This window comes from Arachis stenosperma, chromosome 10 (assembly GCF_014773155.1).
Source record: "Arachis stenosperma cultivar V10309 chromosome 10, arast.V10309.gnm1.PFL2, whole genome shotgun sequence".
Lineage (NCBI taxonomy): Eukaryota > Viridiplantae > Streptophyta > Magnoliopsida > Fabales > Fabaceae > Arachis > Arachis stenosperma.
In genome coordinates, this window is record NC_080386.1 from 47120180 (window position 1) to 47141002 (window position 20823).

The 20823-nt window shown below is 37.6% G+C and overlaps 1 non-coding gene across 1 annotated transcript; it reads left to right on the forward strand.

The window, feature by feature from the left end:
• The first annotated feature begins 1530 nt into the window (after positions 1 to 1530).
• LOC130958899 (small nucleolar RNA R71) lies at positions 1531 to 1634 on the forward strand. Its single transcript, XR_009078001.1, has one exon. It is a non-coding gene; the product is annotated as a small nucleolar RNA R71 (small nucleolar RNA).
• Positions 1635 to 20823: the final 19189 nt, after the last annotated feature.

A 20823-nucleotide genomic window follows, 5' to 3' on the forward strand; every position in this document is an offset into this window, starting at 1 on the left:
TGCTTACTCTTTTCTGTCACAGAGGGATGGCCATGTGCCTTAAACACAAGGTATTCCCCATTCAATTGAAGGACTAATTCTCCTCTGTTGACATCTATCATAGCTCCTGCTGTGGCTAGGAAAGGTCTTCCAAGGATGATGCAATCATCCTCTTCCTTCCTAGTGTCTAAGATTATGAAATCAGCAGGGATGTAAAGGCCTTCAACCTTTACTAACACGTCCTCTACTATTCCATAAGCTTGTCTCAATGACTTATCTGCCAGTTGTAATGAGAACAAGGCAGGTTGTACCTCAATGATCCCCAGCTTCTCCATTACAGAGAGTGGCATAAGATTTATCCCTGACCCCAGATCACACAGAGCTTTTTCAAAGGTCATGGTGCCTATGGTACAGGGTATTAAGAACTTGCCAGGATCTTGTTTCTTTTGAGGTAGAATTTTCTGAATCCAAGTATCCAGTTCATTAATGAGCATGGGAGGTTCACTTTCCCAAGTCTCATTACCAAATAACTTGGCATTCAGCTTCATGATAGCTCCTAAATATTGAGCAACTTGCTCTCCAGTTACATCTTCATCCTCTTCAGAGGATGAATAGTCTTCAGAGCTCATGAATGGCAGAAGGAGATTCAATGGAATCTCTATGGTCTCTGTATGAGCCTCAGATTCCTTTGGATCCTTAATAGGAAACTCCTTCTTGCTTGAGGAACGTCCCAGGAGGTCTTTCTCACTAGGATTTTCGTCCTCCTCCTCCCTTGTGCATTCGGCCATATTGACTATGTCAATGGCCTTGCACTCTCCTTTTGGATTTTCTTCTGTATTGCTTGGGAGAATACTGGGAGGAGTTTCAATGACTTTCTTACTCAGCTGGCCCACTTGTGCCTCTAAATTTCTAATGGAGGATCTTGTTTCATTCATGAAACTGAAAGTGGCCTTTGACAGATCAGAGACTACATTGGCTAAATTAGAAGTGTTTTGTTCAGAATTCTCTGGCTGTTGCTGAGAAGATGATGGATATGGCTTGCTATTGCCCAGCCTGTTACGTCCACCATTGTTAAAACCTTGTTGAGGTTTTTATTGATCCTTCCATGAGAAATTTGGATGATTTCTCCATGATGAGTTATAGGTGTTTCCATAAGGTTCACCCATGTAATTAACCTCTGCCATGGCAGGGTTCTCAGGATCATAAGCTTCTTCAGAAGCTGTCTCTCTAGTACTGTTGGATGCATGTTGCCATCCATTCAAATTTTGAGAGATCATGTTGACCTGTTGATTCAACACTTTGTTCTGAGCCAATATGGCATTCAGAGTATCTATTTCAAGAACTCCTTTCTTCTGAGGTATCCCATTATTCACGGAATTCCTCTCAAAAGTGTACATGAACTGGTTATTTGCAACCATGTCAATGAGTTCTTGAGCCTCTTCAGGCGTTTTCTTCAGGTGAATAGATCCACCTGCAGAATGGTCCAATGACATTTTCGAAAATTCAGAGAGACCATAATAGAATATATCTAATATGGTCCATTCTGAAAACATGTCAGATGGACATCTTTTGGTCAGCTGCTTGTATCTTTCCCAAGCTTCATAGAGGGATTCACCATCTTTTTGTTTGAAAGTTTGAACATCCACTCTCAGCTTGCTCAGCTTTTGAGGAGGAAAGAATTTGTCCAAGAAGGCAGTGACCAGCTTATCCCATGAGTCCAGGCTATCCTTGGGTTGTGAATCCAACCATATTCTAGCTCTGTCTCTTACAGCAAAAGGGAAAAGCATGAGTCTGTAGACTTCAGGATCAACTCCATTCGTCTTTACAGTCTCACAGATCTGCAAGAACTCAGTTAAAAACTGGTAAGGATCTTCAGATGGAAGTCCATAAAACTTGCAGTTTTGTTGCATTAAAGCAACTAGTTGAGGCTTAAGCTCAAAGTTATTGGCTCCAATGGCAGGAATGGAGATGCTTCTTCCATCAAACTTGGACGTTGGCTTTGTGAAGTCACCAAGCATTCTCCTTGCATTATTATTATTTTCGGCTGCCATCTCCTTCTCTTGTTCGAAAATTTCTGAAAGGTTGTTTCTGGATTGTTGTAATTTAGCTTCTCTTAATTTTCTCTTCAGAGTCCTTTCAGGTTCTGGATCAATTTCAACAAGAGTGCCTTTATCCTTGTTCCTGCTCATATGAAAGAGAAGAAAACAAGAAAAGAAGAGGAATCCTCTATGTCACAGTATAGAGATTCCTTTATGTTAGTAGAAGAAGAAAGGGGTAGAAGAATGAAGAAGGAGATTCGGATTTTTGGATGAAGAGAGGTGAAGAGAAGTGTTAGTAATTAAATAATTAAATAGAAGAAGAAAAGAGTAGGGAGATTTCGAAAAAAAATTTAAAAAGAGGTTAGTAATTTTCGAAAATTAGAAGTAAAATGTAATTAAAATTTAAAACATGAAACAATTAATTAATTAAAAAGAACTTTTGAAAAAGGGGTGAGATATTTTCGAAAATTAGAGAGGGAAAAGTAGTTAGGTGGTTTTGAAAAAGATAAGAAACAAACAAAAAGTTAGTTAGTTGATTGAAAAAGATTTGAAATCAAATTTGAAAAAGATAAAAAGATAATAAGTTTAGATAAGATTTTTTTTGAAATCAAATTTTGAAAAAGATAAAATTTTTTGAAAAAGATCAAAATAAAAGATAAAAAGATTTAATTCAAAAATTTTGAAATTATTTACTTCACTAACAAGAAACTACAAGATAAGATTCTAGAACTTAAAGATTGAACCTTTCTTAACAAGAAAGTGACAAACTTCAAATTTTTGAACCAATCACATTAATTATTAGTGAATTTTCGAAAATATGATGTAAAGATAAGGAAAAGATTTTAAAAATAATTTGAAAAATATTTTTGAAATTTTCGAAAAATAAAAAAAATGAAAAAGATATGATTTTTGAAAAACATTTTGAAAAGATAAGATTTTTTAAAATTGAAATTTTGACTTGACTTGTAAGAAACAACTAATTTTGAAAATTTTTTTTTTTGACCAAGTCAACCCAAAATTTCAAAAATTTGGAGGGAAATAAGGAAAAGATATTTTTTGATTTTTGAAATTTTTTATTATGAGAGAGAAAAACAACAAAAATACTCAATGCATGAAATTTTTAGATCAAAACCATGAATGCATGCAAGAATGCTATGAATGTCAAGATGAACACCAAGAACACTTTGAAGATCATGATGAACATCAAGAACATATTTTTGAAAAATTTTTTTATGCAAAGAAAACATGCAAGACACCAAACTTAAAAATTTTTAATGCATGAAAAATATAAATGCAAAGATGCACATGAAAAACAAGAAAAGACACAAAACAAGAAATCATCAAGATCAAACAAGAGGACTTATCAAGAACAACTTGAAGATCATGAAGAACACTATGAATGCATGGAATTTTCGAAAAATGCAAGAAAAATTTTTAAAGCATGCAATTGACACCAAACTTAAAAATTGACTCAAGACTCAAACAAGAAACACAAAATATTTTTGGTTTTTATGATTTTATGATTTTTTTGAATTTTTATTAATTTTTTCGAGAATAAAGTTTTAGAAAAACGAAAAATAAAAGAAAAATTGTTGAAAAAGATTTTTGAAAAGAAAATTACCTAATCTGAGCAACACGATGAACCGTCAGTTGTCCATACTCGAACAATCCCCGGCAACGGCGCCAAAAAATTGGTGGACGAAATTGTGATCCTTAATTGATGATTCTTTGGCATGTGCCAAAAAGAAATCTAACTCAGCACTTTCTTTTCACAACTCCGTTCAACTAGCCAGCAAGTGTACTGGGTCGTCCAAGTAATAAACCTTACGTGAGTAAGGGTCGATCCCACAGAGATTGTTGGTATGAAGCAAGCTATGGTCACCTTGTAAATCTCAGTTAGGCAGATTAAATTTGTTTATGGTTTCGAAAATTAATAAAAAGAAGAAATAATAAAAGGGATAGAATACTTATGCAGATTCATTGGTAGGAATTTCAGATAAGCATATGGAGATACTGTATGGCTCAAGAACGCCTACTTTCCTACTGCTTCAACTCAATCCTTCTTACTCCTTTCCATGGCAAGCTGTGTATAGGGGTTCACCGTTCGACGATGGCTACTTTTAATCCTCTCGGGAAAATGGTCCTCTGCGGCTGTCACTCGCATGACTAATCGTCTGGAGGCATCACCTGGCCGAAGGCTACATCCCATCCTCGCAGTGAAAACTACGCTCACGCGCTCTGTCACAACACGGCTAATCACTGGTTGGTTCCCGCGCCTACTGGAATAGAATCCCTTGATTCTTTTGCGTTTGTCATCACGCCCAGCACTTGCAAGTCTGAAGCATGTCACAGTCTTTCATTACCGGAATCCTACTCGGAATACCACAGACAAGGTTAGACTTTCCGGACTCCCAGGATCCTACTCGGAATACCACAGACAAGGTGAGACTTTTCGGATCCTCATGAATGCCGCCATCTATCTAGCTTATACCACGAAGATTCTGTTGAGGAATCTAAGAGATACACATTCAAGCTCTGTTGCATGTAGAACGGAAGTGGTTGTCAATCACGCGCGTTCATAAGTGAGAATGATAATGAGGGTCATATAATCATCACATTCATCATGTTCTTGGGTGCGAATGAATATCTTGGAATAAGAATAAGAGAGATTTGAATAAAAGAAACTAGAATTGCATTAATACTTGAGGTACAGCAGAGCTCCACACCCTTAATCTATGGTGTGCAGAAACTCCACCGTTGAAAATACATAAGTAAAAGGTTCAGGCATGGCCGAATGGCCAGCCCCCTAAAACGTGATCAATAGCCTCTTAGGATGAAGAATAAAACAAAATTGAGACCAAAGATATCTAATACAATAGTTAAATGTTCTATTTATAATAAACTAGCTCCTAGGGTTTACATGAGTAAGTAATTGATGCATAAATCCACTTCCGGGGCCCACTTGGTGTATGCTTGGGCTGAGCTTGATCAATCCACGAGCTGAGGCTTCTCTTGGAGTTGAACTCCAAGTTATAACGTGTTTTGGGCGTTCAACTCCGGAACATGACGTTTTTCTGGCGTTTAACTCCAGACAGCAGCATGTACTTGGCGTTCAACGCCAAGTTACGTCGTCAATTTCCGAATAAAGTATGGACTATTATATATTTCTGGAAAGCTCTGGATGTCTACTTTCCAACGCCGTTGAGAGCGTGCCATTTGGGGTTCTGAAGCTCCAGAAAATCCATTTCGAGTGCAGGGAGGTCAGATTCCAACAGCATCAGCAGTCCTTTTGTCAGCCTTTTTCAGAGTTTTGCTCAAGTCCCTCAATTTCAGCCAGAAATTACCTGAAATCACAGAAAAACACACAAACTCATAGTAAAGTCCAGAAATGTGAATTTAACATAAAAACTAGTGAAAACATCCCTAAAAGTAGCTTAAACTTACTAAAAACTACCTAAAAACAATGCCAAAAAGCGTATAAATTATCCGCTCATCAAGGTGTTTCTAATGATCTTGCAAGCTCCACTCCCTGATGCTTTTCCTTGAAAACTTCCACCTCTTTGCGAGCTTCTTCAATTTCAACCTCTTCATTCTGGTAGCTTTCTTCCAATTCGATATCTTCTTCATTGCTTACCAAGGGCATGGGAGGTTGTGCCCCCTTCTTCTTTAATCTCCATGTCAAGTCTAGTGAGAGAGGATTCAATTGTAGATAAGAATTCATCAATGATTGAATCCATCTCATGATCAACCTCCTCTATGTCTTCGACCATGATATGCCTTGGAGGTTGTACACCCTCCTGAACATCAAAATCAAACGTCTTGGAAGGAGGCTCTATGACTTGAGTTTCCCATGGAGATTTCGCATCTCCTAAGTCTTCAACCACTTCCTTTTCTTCTATAATTTCGGCTCTCTCTACTTGCTCTAATACAAAATCAAACTCCTCCTTGATGTCTCCCACCTCTTGCCAACTTTCTTCAATTTCCACTTCCACCTTTTGGGCCTCCTCATGCTTCTCTTGAAGTATGGATGCGTGAATCCGATTGACGATCGGATTTCTATCGGTAAAGAAATTTAAAAATATATAATCGCGTTGTAAGTATAGTTTCTAAACCAACAGAGAATCCTTTCGTACAAAAGTTAGGTTGTCACTTAAGCAAACCTAATAAAATTGATAACCGAGTATTCAAACCTCGGGTCGTCTTCTCAAGGAATTACAGGAAAGTATGATTTATTATTGGTTATGTAAAGGTATATTTTGGGGTTTTCAAAAAGGTTGAACAAGTGATTTAATTGACAAGAAAAATAAATTAATAATTAATAAAACTCTTGACAAGGTATGAGAATTGAAATTCCTATCCTAGTTATTCTTATCAGGTGTGATGAGAATTAGGTTTTAATCCCACTTAGTTATCCTTTATTAAACAAAGGAAGGTCAAGTGGATTAATTAGCTTGATCCCTCAAGTCCTAGTCAATTCCTAAGAAAAGACTAGAGTTATTGGAATTCAATTCAATTAGCAAAAATAACAATTATCAATCAACAGCTGAGTTTGATAACTCAAGAGTCTCCAATTAATCAACCAAAGCTAAGAATGTAAAAAGCTAAATAAAAATCATGGATATGAAATACCTCAAATTGCATTAATAAAAGAAAATCAATCTAAACATAAAGAGTTCATAAACTAAATTGAGAAAATAAATAAAAGGAACATTGAACCTGTGATTGATGGAGATGAAATCCTAATTCCTTTAAGAGGAATCCTAATCCTAAATCCTAAGAGAGAGGAGAGAGCCTCTCTCTCTCTAAAAACTACATCTAAACCTAAAATTATGTGAATGATCTGATATCTTGAGTCTCTGCATGTTCCCTGACTTTAATCTGTGTTTCTGGGCAAAAATCTAGGTCAAAACGTGGCCCAAAATCGTCACCAGTGTTTCCTGAATTTTTTGCAGATCGCGCATGTCACGCGTACGCGTCGGTAACGTGTACGCGTCATTTGACGATTTTCCTCTCCACGCGTGCACGTCAGGCACGCACTTGTGTCGTTCGCGTGAACTCTAATCCACGCGTACGCGTCACTGTGATTTTGTCCAAATCGCGCACACGCGTCAGCCATGCGTGCGCGTCGATGTTAACTGGTTGTCTCCTTTATTTCTTGTGCTCCTTCCCTTTTTCAAGCTTCCTCTCCATTCTCTAAGCCATTACTGCCCTATGAAACCTGAAACATTTAACACACGGATCACGGCATCGAATGGTATAAAAGAGAATCAAAATATATAATTAAAAGATCTCTAGGAAGCAAGTTTTTAACCATAGAACTAAACTAGGAAGGAATTGTAAAATCATGCAAATCATATGAATAAGTGGGCAAGAATTTGATAAAAACCACTCAATTAAACACAATATAAACCGTAAAATAGTGGTTTATCACCGATTCATTAAATTCCTAAGATGATCCCTTCTCCCTTATTCCATGTCACTAGCATAATTGGGATCATGTTGCTCATGGATTGATGGATCCACACGAGATATAAGAGCTTGGAGAGTAGAGGGGAGACCAGTGAGAGCATAGGTAAGTGTGGTTTGAAGCTCTATTTGCCCTTGGCGAATAACATTAAAGGTATCATCTATGGGAGCTTGGGGTGGATAGGAGGGGTCATTTGTTGGGAAAAAGGGCTCATAATACGGGGGGTGGTTCTGCTTGATAAGGATATGGAGATGGTGTATATTAAGGTGGTGGTTCTTGGGAGTAATTGGGTTGGAATCGGGGTGGTTCTATGTATGGTTTGTATGGTTCATATGGTGGTTGGTTAGGTGGATATGGATTGAGGTCATATGGAGGCAAATGGTGGAAAGGGGCTTGTGAGTATGGTGGTTCATAACTATGTTGAGGAGGGGGTTCATAGGCATATGGTGGGGCTTGTTGGTAACTACAAGGGGGTCCACCATAGCTATTAGATTGATACGCATCTTGGAGTGGCTCTTGCTCATAGTACGTTGGTGGAGGTTGTTGCCAAGAGGGTTGATCAAATCCTTGTGACTCCTCCCATCTTTGATTATCCCATCCTTGATGCATGTTCTAATTGTAGCTTCTACTCCCTACAACATAGTTTGAACCAAACTCATAGCCCAAGGGGTGAGAATTCATAGTAGCAAATAAAAACAAAAACTAATAAAAATAAGCAATAAAGTCCTAAAACTAACAACCAAGCAAAAAGCAAATATATACAATTACCAATAATAAGGCACACATTTGCAATTCTTCGGCAATGGCGCCAAAAATTGATGGAGAAAAAATGTCGGTAAAGATTTTCACAAAAATAATCACGTTGCAAGTATAGTTCTAAACCGACAATTCAACCTCAATCAAATTTAATATGTTTGACACTTGAGCAAACCAATAAAATTAACCGAAGTATTAAACCTCTGGTCGTCTCTCAAGGAATTGCAGGGAAGTATGGTTATTATTGGATATGGAAAAATATATTTTTGGGTTTTTAAAATACGAAACAAGAAAATATAAATTGGAAGAAGCATAAACTAATAATTAAGTAAGCTCTTAGCAAGGAAAGAAAATTAGGAGTTCTATCCTAATTATCATTATCAATTGTGATGGTAATTGCCTTTTGCTTTCGCTTAGTTAACCTCTAACAATAAAGGTAAGTCAAGTGAGCAAAATCAATTTAGGTTCACAAGTCCTAATCAAAGACTAGATTTAGTGAAGCCTAAACCAACTAGCAAGTCTCAATTACCAATTAACAAAAGACTTTTGATAACTCAAGAGTCTCTAAATAATCAATCCAAGTTAAGATCATAATAATCTAAATTAAAATCCTCCCAAGCATTTTATCAAACACTTGGAAGGCATAACATCAAAACATAGAAAACTAACAAGACTTAGAAAAATCTAAACAAACCAAAGCAAAGAAATAAAATTAACAAAGCAATTGGACAATAAGAAACATGAAATATAAATTGCATTGATATGAATAAAAGAAAACAAGAAGAATTCATAAACCAAATTAGTAACATAAAGGAATCAATGATATAAATAGATAAACCAAAGTGCTAGAATAAATAAGAGTATAAGAAAACTAAATTAAAGGAATATTGAACCTGAATTTGAGAAGAAATAAACATAAAACTAAGAGAAACCCTAAAACCTAGAGAGAGGAGAGAGGCTCTCTCTCTAGAAACTACATCTAAAACCTAAAATTATGTGAATGAGAAGTGAATGATTGATTCTCCCAGTCTGCAGCCTCTAATCTGAATTTTTGGGCTTGGAATTAGGCCAAAAATAGCCTAGAAATCGCCCCTAGTGATTTCTGATACGTCCAGAACGTGGCTCTGTCACGCGTACGCGTCGCTGAACTTTCGCAAGGTCGCGCGTACACGTAATCCACGTGTGCGCTGATAAACCCCATTTGTAGGGTTTATCTTATGCTTTATTTAAGGGATTTTATGACCTTTTACTGACATGTATTCAATGAAATAGTATGGTTTCATGATTGTCTCCCAATTTGTGCTTAAGTGTGAAAACATGCATTTTAGGTCCTTAATTAGCTAAATTTAACTCACCTTTGATTCCACTAGATGCCTTGATGTGTTTTTAAAGTGATTTCAGGTTGAAAAGGCTAGGAATTAATAAAAAGGAGTGAAGAGGAAAGCATGCAAAGTGGAGAACACATGAAAAAGAAAAGGATTTGGATATCTTCATCCACGTGCATGCGCACTGTACGCGCACGCGTGGATCACGAAAAGGCAAAGGACGCGCATGCAGGTTGTACACACGCGTCGGTGGGCACACGTGATTTTTAAATAGAAAACGTGTCCAGCGATTTCTGAGAAGCTGTGGGGCCCAGTTTTCAACCAATTTTGGTGCCAAAGTGCTTTAAAGGACCAAGGATTGAAGGGGAATTCACTCAATTTTACTCACACAGACTCATTAGGATTATGATTAGTTAGTTTTAGAGAGAGAAGCTCTCACTTCTCTCTAGGATTAGGATTAGGATTAGGTTTAGTTCTTAGATCTAGATTTTGATTCATGCTTTCTTCTACTTCTTCTTCTCAATTCTTTGTTGTTGCAACTATCATTCTTCTAATCTTTTGTTGTAATTTTCTTTATGTTGTTCTTATACTTTGTTGTAGATCTACTCTTGTCTCTTCCACTTTCTTCCAATTCCATTTGAGGTAATTCATAATAATTGTATCCCTTTTGATTGTTATTGATGATTTCTTACATTCAATTGTTGTTAAATTCTACTCTTGTTATCAATTTACTATGCTTTTCCTTTGTGCCTTCCAAGTGTTTGATGAAATGCTTGGTTTGATTTTAGTATAGATTTTATTCCTCTTGGTCTAGGTAGAGTAATTAGTGATGCTTGAGTTATCTAATTCCTTTGTTGATTGATAATTGGAAGTTGTTGATTGATTTGGATACCACTAAGGCTAGTCTTTCCTTTGGGAGTTGGCTAGGACTTGTGGAATCAAGTTAATTCATCCACTTGACTTTCCTCCATTGTAGAGGTTAACTAAGTGGTAGCAATGAATAATTTGTGGTCACATTTGAGGAGAATAACTAGGATAGGATTTCTAGTTCTCATATCTTGCCAAGAGCTTCATTAGTTATTAGTTTATTTCCTTTGCCATTTATATTTCTTGCCTATTATCCCCAAAACCCCAAAATACATCTCATAACCAATAACAAGAACACTTTATTGTAATTCCTAGGGAGAACGACCCGAGGTTCAATACTTCGGTTTATAAATTTAGGGGTTTGTACTAGTGACAAACAAATTTTTGTATGAAAGGATTAGTGTTGGTTTAGAAACTATACTTGCAACAAGGATTCATTTGTGAATTCTAGACCACACAAAAATCCGTTCATCAAAATGGCGCCGTTGCCTGGGAGTTGCAGTGGTGTTAGGTTATTGGTTATTGTATATATGTGAATATTGTGAAAAAGTTGCTTGTTTGATTTAGTAGCTAGATTTTATCTCTTTGTCTTTGTACCTTTTATTTTTGTTTTTGCTATCATGAATTCTCACTTTGGCTATGAGTTTGGTTCTAATTGTGTTGTAGAAGATGTGAATTTCAATGATGACACTCGTTATGGATGGAATCAACAAAGATGGGAGGAGCCTCAAGGAATTGATCACTCCTATTGGCAACAACCTCCGGACACTTATAGGCATAATCACCATCCTAATACATGTCAATTCAATGGCTATGGTGAAACTTTTTGTGAAAATCAACAACCATCATCATATGCCTATGAATCCTATCCTCAACATGAACCTCAACCATTCTCTCAAGCCTTTCATTGTCAAACATCTTCCTATGATCCATATCCATCATATGACCAACCACCCATACCATACTCTTATGACCATTATAAGCAAGAACCTTTAGAACCACCACAACCCTATCAAGATTACTACCATGAACCACTTCAATACTCGCCATCTCTATACCCTTACCAAGAAGAACCACCTTCCTACTATGAACCCTCTCTCCAAAATGATGAACCCTCTTATCCACCCCAAGCCCCAATAGATGATTCCCTCACCTTGTTACTTCAAGGACAAGCAGATATGCAAAGGAACACACTAGAGTTTGTGACTAACTTGACCAAGGTAGTGCACACTTTAGCCTACCAATGCTTGAACACTCAAGGTGCTTCTATGGCCACATGTGAAGAATCAATTGAAGAGCATGGCATGAAGGAGAGATTGGAAACGCCGGTGGAAAATGAGGGATGCCACTTTGTGTTAGAACAATTGGACGAGCCTATGCTCATTGAAGAAAAGAAAGAAGTGGTTGAAGATTTAGGAGATGTTGAAAGTCCATGGGAATGTAGAATCATGGGGCACTCTTCCAAGAAGCTTGATATTGATGTTGAGGAGGGTGCGTAACTTCCAAGGCATATCATAGTTGGAGACTTGAAAGAGGTTTATCAAGAGATAGATTCAATCATGGACGAATTTCTATCTACAATTGAATCATTTTCCATTGGACATGGAGTTGAAATTATAGAAGAATGTGAACAACCTCCCATACCCTTGGTGAGCAATGAGAAAGAGAGTGAATCAGAAAAGAGCTACCAAGAGGAAAAAGTTGGCATGGTGTATATCGAAATTGAAGAATATGAAGAGGTTGATCAAGAGATGGATTCATTCATCAATGAATTCCTATCCAAAATTGAATCCCCTCCTATTGGGCAAGATGAAGTTCATGAAGACAACTCCAAGCCAAGTGATAAAAGGAAAAATGTTGAAATTGAAGAAGCTTGCAAAGAGGTGGAGGTAGTCAAGGAAGAGCACAAGGGAGTGGAGCTTGCAAGATCATTAGGACCACCCTTCCCTGAGTCACCATCCTACACAAAATTCAAGTGGGTAAAATTCTTATCCCTAAGCTTTACTTTCTCGCTTGAATATAGTTTGATTGAAAATGTCGGTCAACTTAGAGCTCTTTGTGGAGTTAAGAGTAGGAAAGACTTGTGTAGTGGTTGGAAACGTCATTCTAAGCTTATGACAGTTGCAAGCTTAAAATTCAAGAGCAATGGTTGGTGCGGAACCAAATTGCATGGGTTTAGGAAGTTGTTTGGAAGCTTTTTTGAGAATTCTAAGGTTATGCGACCCGGATGGAATAATGATGACCAATTTAAGGACGGGTGTCAAAACAAAGTGTGGGATTCCGGATCGCACAAGGAAAATCAAATTTGGGAGCTCATGGTTTGTGAAGAACTCCATCAAAGCTTGAAGATATCAAAATTGAAGAATAGAGCTTATTGGAGATTCAAGCATTGGTGGATGTTCAAGGATAGCTTCAAGCACAAGCCACCTTGATGGAGCTCCCCATAAGTCCAACTTAAGGATAATAAACATAAGTACTAGGTGGGAGACACTCCACCATGGTAATATCTTTTCATTTTCTCTTTTGTAAATATTGATAGAATTAGTTTAATTTCATGTTTTGACTAGTTTGTTGAGTATATCTGATAGTTTAGTATGTTAAATAAGGTTTTAAGGTGTTTTGGTAGCCGTTTGGAGGTTTAGAATGCTTAGATTGGTGCAAAAAGCATAGAAAATTTTTGAAAAACAGAGCATCGTCCACGCATACGCACACTGCACGCATACGCGTGCATCAAGCATTTTTGCCTACCCACGCGGATGCGCCAAGCAGGCGTACGCGTGGATTGAGAGCTTTCACCTTCCATATATTGACCCAAGAGTTGTGCCTACACCGTGCCAACGTTGTGCCTTTAGCACAAAACCAACTCACGCGTACGCGCACATGTCGCGTACGCGCCACTCTCGAAATAAGCCATCGACGCGGACGCGCCATGTACGCGTACGCGTCGCGTCCATTGCACCAACATCCGCGCGCGCGCGCCATGCGCGCGTACGCGCGGATGTCCTTCCTTCAACACATCTCTTTTCTTCTCCTCTTTCCATTTCTTTCCTTCTCCTTTCTTCTTCCCTTCTTTTACCCCTCATCCAACATTCCCAAACACCATTGATAACCATTTATTTTAGTTAACTAATTAGTTAGTTAGTTAGTTGATTAGTTAGTTTTAATTAGTTTTCATTTTATTTTCTCTTTTTCATTGTAAGTGTTGGATTGTTATTCTTGTTTACCATTAATTGTTGCTAAGTACAAAACGGGATGTTATCTCAACATCATTATGTTTATAATCATTGTTGGATTATATTGTTGAGGTCATATTTTGCTACTTAGTTTTAAGTTCTTTATGCTTACCTTTTGAGAATACCAAGTGATGAGAATCGCCTTCGAGCTTGTTACTCTTCTTGAATTGCATGATTTGGCCACCATGTAATTGGAATCCTTTTTCTCGATTAGGTAATTTCTTTATGGATGTTTTGCATTTATCTTAATGCATTGAATTTCATGACCATATGCATCCATATGGTTTTAGCTCGAATGCTTTCATGCTTCTTTAATTCTTGTTTTACCTTACAAGTTTACTTAAAGCATCTCAAGCACACTAGGATAAGTGAAGTGCATGCTTCTTTTGTGACATCGCCCTTTTATGCTACTGTGTGTTCTAAAAGGTGCCTAATTTAGAATTCACATACCTAATATTTCTTAATGTCACACTAATTCACCCACTCAATCCTAGTGATTTACCTCATTCCAACAATGTATGCTTCCTTACTTTTGTATTTTCTCATCTTATGGTGTTATATTTTTGTTTTTCATGATTGACGCACCACAAGCAATAACGGAAGCGAGAAAAAGAACATGCAGCAACCAGGTTGACCTACCAGCTGAAGGTAGCAATCTGGAGAGTCGCCGTATTATGAATTACCTTTATTGAATTGAAAGAGAATAGATGGAACAATACTAGATCTACAACAAAATACAAGAACAACATAAAAGAGAGTACAACAAAAGAATGGAAGAAGAATGAATTTAACTACAAGGAATTGAAGAGTAGAAGTAGAAGAATGCATGAATTAAAACCTAGATCTAAGAACTAAACCTAATCCTAACCCCAATTCTAGAGAGAAGAGAGAGCTTCTCTCTCTAGAAACTACTTCTAAACTAATCCTAATGAGTGAAAAAATGAACAAATCTCCCTTTGCTCTTCAATCCTTGGCTTTAAATAGCATCTTTGGCGCCAAAGTTGGTTGGGACTGGGCCCCACAACCCTTGAGAATTCGTTGGCCACGTTTTTATTAAAGAATCATAAACCAACACTGACGCGTATGCGCACAACACGCGTACGCGTCCATGGGGTGATTCGCATGGTGCGCGCAAGCGCCAGGTGCGCGCACGCGTCCATGGGCGAGTTCAACTTCTTTGACTTTTCATGATTTCTCCACTTTGCATGCTTTCCTCTTTACTCCTTTGATCCATTCCTAGCCTTTTCAATCTGAAATCACTAGCAAACATCAAGGCATCTAGTGGAATCAAAGGTGAATAAAAATCATCAAATTAAAGGCCTAAAAAGCATGTTTTCACATCTAAGCACAAATAAGGAGACAATCACAAAACCATGCTATTTCATTGAATAAATGTGGGTAAAAGGTGATAAAATCTCTTAAAATCAATACAAGATAAACCGTCAAAACGGGGTTTATCACCGTACCCCCTTGCTCATCTTTGAGTGCACCGAGGACGGTGCAAACTTTTAAGTGTGGGGAGGTCGTTCGACCGGTCGGTGATTTTGGGTGACAAGTTTCTAATCTCAACACTTTTGCATTTCATTTTTTTAGGTCTTTTAAGATTTTTGTTTCATTTTCTTATTTTTGCATATATATTCACAATAAGCTTAGACAAAATAATGAGATTTTTCAAGATTTCTATCTATAGGGCACTGGTGGACGAAATTGTGATCACTACAACTTCGCACAACTAACCAGCAAGTGCACTGGGTCGTCCAAGTAATAAACCTTACGCGAGTAAGGGTCGATCCCACGGAGATTGTTGGTATGAAGCAAGCTATGGTCACCTTGTAAATCTTAGTCATGCAGACTCAAATGGGTATAGATGATGAATAAAACATAAAGATAAAGATAGAGATACTTATGTAATTCAATGGTGGGAATTTCAGATAAGCGTATGAAGATGCTTGGTCCCTTCCGTCTCTCTGCTTTCCTACTGTCTTCATCCAATCCTTCTTACTCCTTTCCATGGCAAGCTTATGCAAGGGTTTCACCGTTGTCAGTGGCTACCTCCCATCCTCTCAGTGGAAATGTTCAACGCACCCTGTCACGGCACGGCTATCCAGCTGTCGGTTCTCGATCGTGCCGGAATAGAATCCAGTGACTCTTTTGCGTCTGTCACTAACGCCCCACCCTCAGGAGTTTGAAGCACGTCACAGTCATTCAATCATTGAATCCTACTCAGAATACCACAGACAAGGTTAGACCTTCCGGATTCTCTTGAATGCCGCCATCAGTTCTTGCCTATACCACGAAGACTCTGATCTCACGGAATGGCTGGCTCGTTTGTCAGGCGAGAGCTCGGTTGTCAGGCGAGCGCTCGGTTGTCAGGCGATCAACCATGCATCGTGTATCAGGAATCCAAGAGATATTCACCCAATCTAAGGTAGAACGGAGGTGGTTGTCAGTCACACGTTCATAGGTGAGAATGATGATGAGTGTCACGGATCATCACATTCATCAAGTTGAAGAACAAGTGATATCTTGGAATAAGAACAAGCTGAATTGAATAGAAGAACAATAGTAATTGCATTAATACTCGAGGTACAGCAGAGCTCCACACCTTAATCTATGGTGTGTAGAAACTCCACCGTTGAAAATACATAAGAACAAGGTCTAGGCATGGCCGTGAGGCCAGCCCCCAAAACATGATCAAAGGATTCAAAGACCTAAAGATGATTTAAGATCCCAAGATGAAAATACAATAGTAAAAGGTCCTATATATAGAGAACTAGTAGCCTAGGGTGTACAGAGATGAGTAAATGACACAAAAATCCACTTCCGGGCCCACTTGGTGTGTGCTTGGGCTGAGCATTGAAGCATTTTCGTGTAGAGACTCTTCTTGGAGTTAAACGCCAGCTTTTGTGCCAGTTTGGGCGTTTAACACCCACTTTGGTGCCAGTTCCGGCGTTTAACGCTGGGAATTCTGAAGGTGACTTTGAACACCGGTTTGGGCCATCAAATCTTGGGCAAAGTATGGACTATTATATATTTCTGGAAAGCCCAGGATGTCTACTTTCCAACACCGTTGAGAGCGCGCCAATTGGGCTTCTGTAGCTCTAGAAAATCCACTTTGAGTGCAGGGAGGTCAGAATCCAACAGCATCTGCAGTCCTTTTCAGTCTCTGGATCAGATTTTTGCTCAGGTCCCTCAATTTCAGCCAGAAAATACCTGAAATCACAGAAAAACACACAAACTCAAAGTAAAGTCCAGAAAAGTGAATTTTAACTAAAAACTAATAAAAATATACTAAAAACTAACTAGATCATACTAAAAACATACTAAAAACAATGCCAAAAAGCGTACAAATTATCCGCTCATCAGGCACCTCAATTGATTTGAGTGAAAACTTTTCATTGAACTTGCTTGAATTATATATATCGTAGAACATGATTTTTGAGCTAAGAACACAAGCTTGTGAGTTTTGAGCCTAATGGTGTGGTTACATCTTATAACCGCTTATTTTTCCTTCTTGTGTGCATTATTCTCTTTCTATAATTGTAATCCTTGATTTGTTTGATTCTTTATGTCCATTATTTTGTGTATTCATGCATTTATATGATTGAGGCCATCATTTCATTTAGCTCACTTGCCAAAAGAGCCCTACCTTTTATCTTCCATTGTTAGCCAATTTGAGCCTACGCTTAACCCACTTTGTTCTTAATTTAGCACATTACAAGCCTTAAAGCTGAAAACAATAAAAGTCCTTATTTGGATCTTTGATTAGCTTAGGCTAGTGTGTGTGTAACATTCAAGTGTGGGAAATCATGGGACATTGGGTGAATAAAATGGTAGTTTTGTATTGTTATTAAAAATATTGGGAATCGTGTACATACTCATGTATTGATCAAATATAAAACCTTATGCATTGATGTTCTTGTATATAGAAAGAAAAAAATGAGAAAAACAAAGAAAAAGAAAAATAATGGAAAAGAAAAGAAAAAAATAGAAAAAGAAAGAAAAAGAAGAAAAAGAAAGAAATAAAAAGGGGACAAAATACCCCAAAGTAAAGTCCAATAAAGATTAATGCATAAGTGTTGTGAAATGAAAAGGGATACATGAGTATGTGAAAAAGTGAGAGCAATGGGTAGTTAGGTTAGCTTTGAAATTGTATAGGATGTCATAGGTTAGGTGGAAAGTTTAAGCTTATCAAAGATTCAAATTCCAAGCTCACTTAACCATATATGCATCCTACCTTGACCCTAGTCCCATTACAACCAATGAAAAGACCTCATGATAATTGTATGCATGCATGAAATAAATGTTGATTGTTAGATCAAAAACAAATCTTGGAAAGCATGATTAGGGGAGAATTGAGTGAATCAACCCTAAACACCTGAACGAATAGAGTGCAAACACTACCGGTGAGGGTTCGATTGCTCAATTACATGTTTCCACCTATAAGTGTCACTTTTCATGAAAGTTTGTAAAAATATTTAATATCTCAATTCAATTGTGGTTTGGCATGGTTGTTAATACCTTTGGCCCTTGTGCTTATATATGTATTCTTGAGGAAGTGATTTATTTCGACCGAGCAATTGCATTCATGTAGATAGTTGCATATAGGTAGATTGTATTTAGTTAGTTTCCATTGAATAAATGTCATACCCTTACTTCATTCTTGGTTTAAGCATGATGACATGCTTGGTTTAAGTGAGGGAGGTTGATAAACCCCATTTGTAGGGTTTATCTTATGCTTCATTTAAGGGATTTTATGACCTTTTACCCACATTTATTCAATGAAATAGCATGGTTTCATGAATGTCTCCTAATTTGTGCTTAAGTATGAAAACATGCTTTCTAGGTCCTTAATTAGCTAAATTTAATTCACCTTTGATTCCACTAGATGCCTTGATGTGTTTGTAAAGTGATTTCAGGTTGAAAAGGCTAGGAATGAATAAAATGAGTGAAAAGGAAAGCATGCAAAGTGGAGAACACATAGAAAAGCCAAGGATTTGGATATCTTCATCCACGCGCACGCGCACTGTAAGCGCATGCGTGGATCGCGAAAAGGCAAAGGACGCGTATGCACGCTGTACGCACACGCGTCGGTGGGCGCACGTGATTTTTAAAAAGAAAACGTGCCCAGCGATTTCTGAGAAGCTGTGGGCTCAGTTTTCAACCAATTTTGGCGCCAAAGTGCTTTAAAGGACCAAGGATTGAAGGGGGATTCACTCAATTTTACTCACACACACTCATTAGGATTAGGATTAGTTAGTTTTAGAGAGAGAAGCTCTCACTTCTCTCTAGGATTAGGATTAGGATTAGGTTTAGTTCTTAGATCTAGATTTTGATTCATGCTTTCTTCTACTTCTTCTTCTCAATTCTTTGTTGTTGCAACTATCATTCTTCAAATCTTTTATTGTAATTTTCTTTATGTTGTTCTTATACTTTGTTGTAGATCTACTCTTGTCTCTTCTACTTTCTTCCAATTCCATTTGAGGTCATTCATAATAATTGTATCCCTTTTTATTGTTGTTGATGATTTCTTACATTCAATTGTTGTTAGATTCTACTCTTGTTATCAATTTACTATGCTTTTTCTTTGTGCCTTCCAAGTGTTTGATGAAATGCTTGGTTGGATTTTAGTATAGATTTTATTCCTCTTGGCCTAGGTAGAGTAATTAGTGATGCTTGAGTTATCTAATTCCTTTGTTGATTGATAATTGGAAGTTGCTGATTGATTTGGATACCACTAAAGCTAGTCTTTCCTTTGGGAGTTGGCTAGGACTTGTGGAATCAAGTTAATTCATCCACTTCACTTTCCTCCATTGTAGATGTTAACTAAGTGGTAGCAATGAACAATTTGTGGTCACAATTGAGGTGGATAACTAGGATAGGACTTCTAGTTCTCATATCTTGCCAAGAGCTTTGTTAGTTGTTAGTTTATTTCCTTTGCCATTTAAATTTCTTGCCTATTATCCCCAAAACCCCAAAATACATCTCATAACCAATAACAAGAACACTTTATTGTAATTCCTAGGGAGAACGACCCAAGGTTCGATACTTCGGTTTATAAATTTAGGGGTTTGTACTAGTGACAAACAAATTTTTGTATGAAAGGATTAGTGTTGGTTTAGAAAATATACTTGCAACGAGGATTCATTTGTGAATTCTAGACCACACAAAAATCTGTTCATCATGCGCATCACCTAACTGCGTGGTAACTATGGCAAATTGCATATCATTTTGAAGCACCAGATGTTAGCTTTCCAACGCAATTAGAATCGCCTCATTTGCACCTCTATAGCTCAAGTTATGGTCGATTTAGTACGAAGAGGTCAGGGTTGACAGCTTATCAATTCCTTCAATTTCTTGTATTCCTTGCACTTTTGCATGCTTTCTTTCCATCATCTAAGCCATTCTTGCCCTATAAACTCTGAAATCATTTAACACACATATCAAGGCATCGAATGGTAATAAGAGAGGATTAAAATTAGCAAATTTAGGGCCAAAGAAGCATGTTTTCAATCATGGCACAAAATTAGGAAGGAAAATGTAAAACATGCGAATTCAATGAATAAGTGTGAGAATAATGGATAAAATCCACTAAACTAAGTCCAAGATAACCCGTAAAATAGCGGTTTATCAACATTCTTCAAATCGTAGCAATTGTTGGTGGAATGCCCATAAAGTTTGTGGTACTCAGTATTCTGTCCAATTTCCTGCATTTTTATGTTTGATGGGGCGAGGAGGAGGAAGTTTCTTAGTGTGACATATCTCCCTGTAGACATCCACAAGAGAGACTCGAAGTATGTGTAATTATGATACCTTTGAAGTTTTTCTGAGTTGTATGCTCCTTTTTCTTAGTTTCTTCCTCCTTTTCCCATGTTGGCTAGGATAGGTTAGGCCTCAAGGGAGGCTCTCTAAGTTGGAATATGTTGATGTATTTTTCTGTCCACTCTTGTACTTCATACAAGAAAGTCGAGTATCATTTGGATATAGATTGAGAGAACGACCCTTATTTAAGGCCATTAACTAATCCCATTATCATGGCTTCAGTAGGCAAGTTTGTATTTCTAAGCGGGCTTTGTTGAATCTCTACATATAGTCTCGGAGTGCCTCTCTGACCTCGTGTTTAACCCCCTAGCAAGCTTAGAGCATGCTTCACTTTA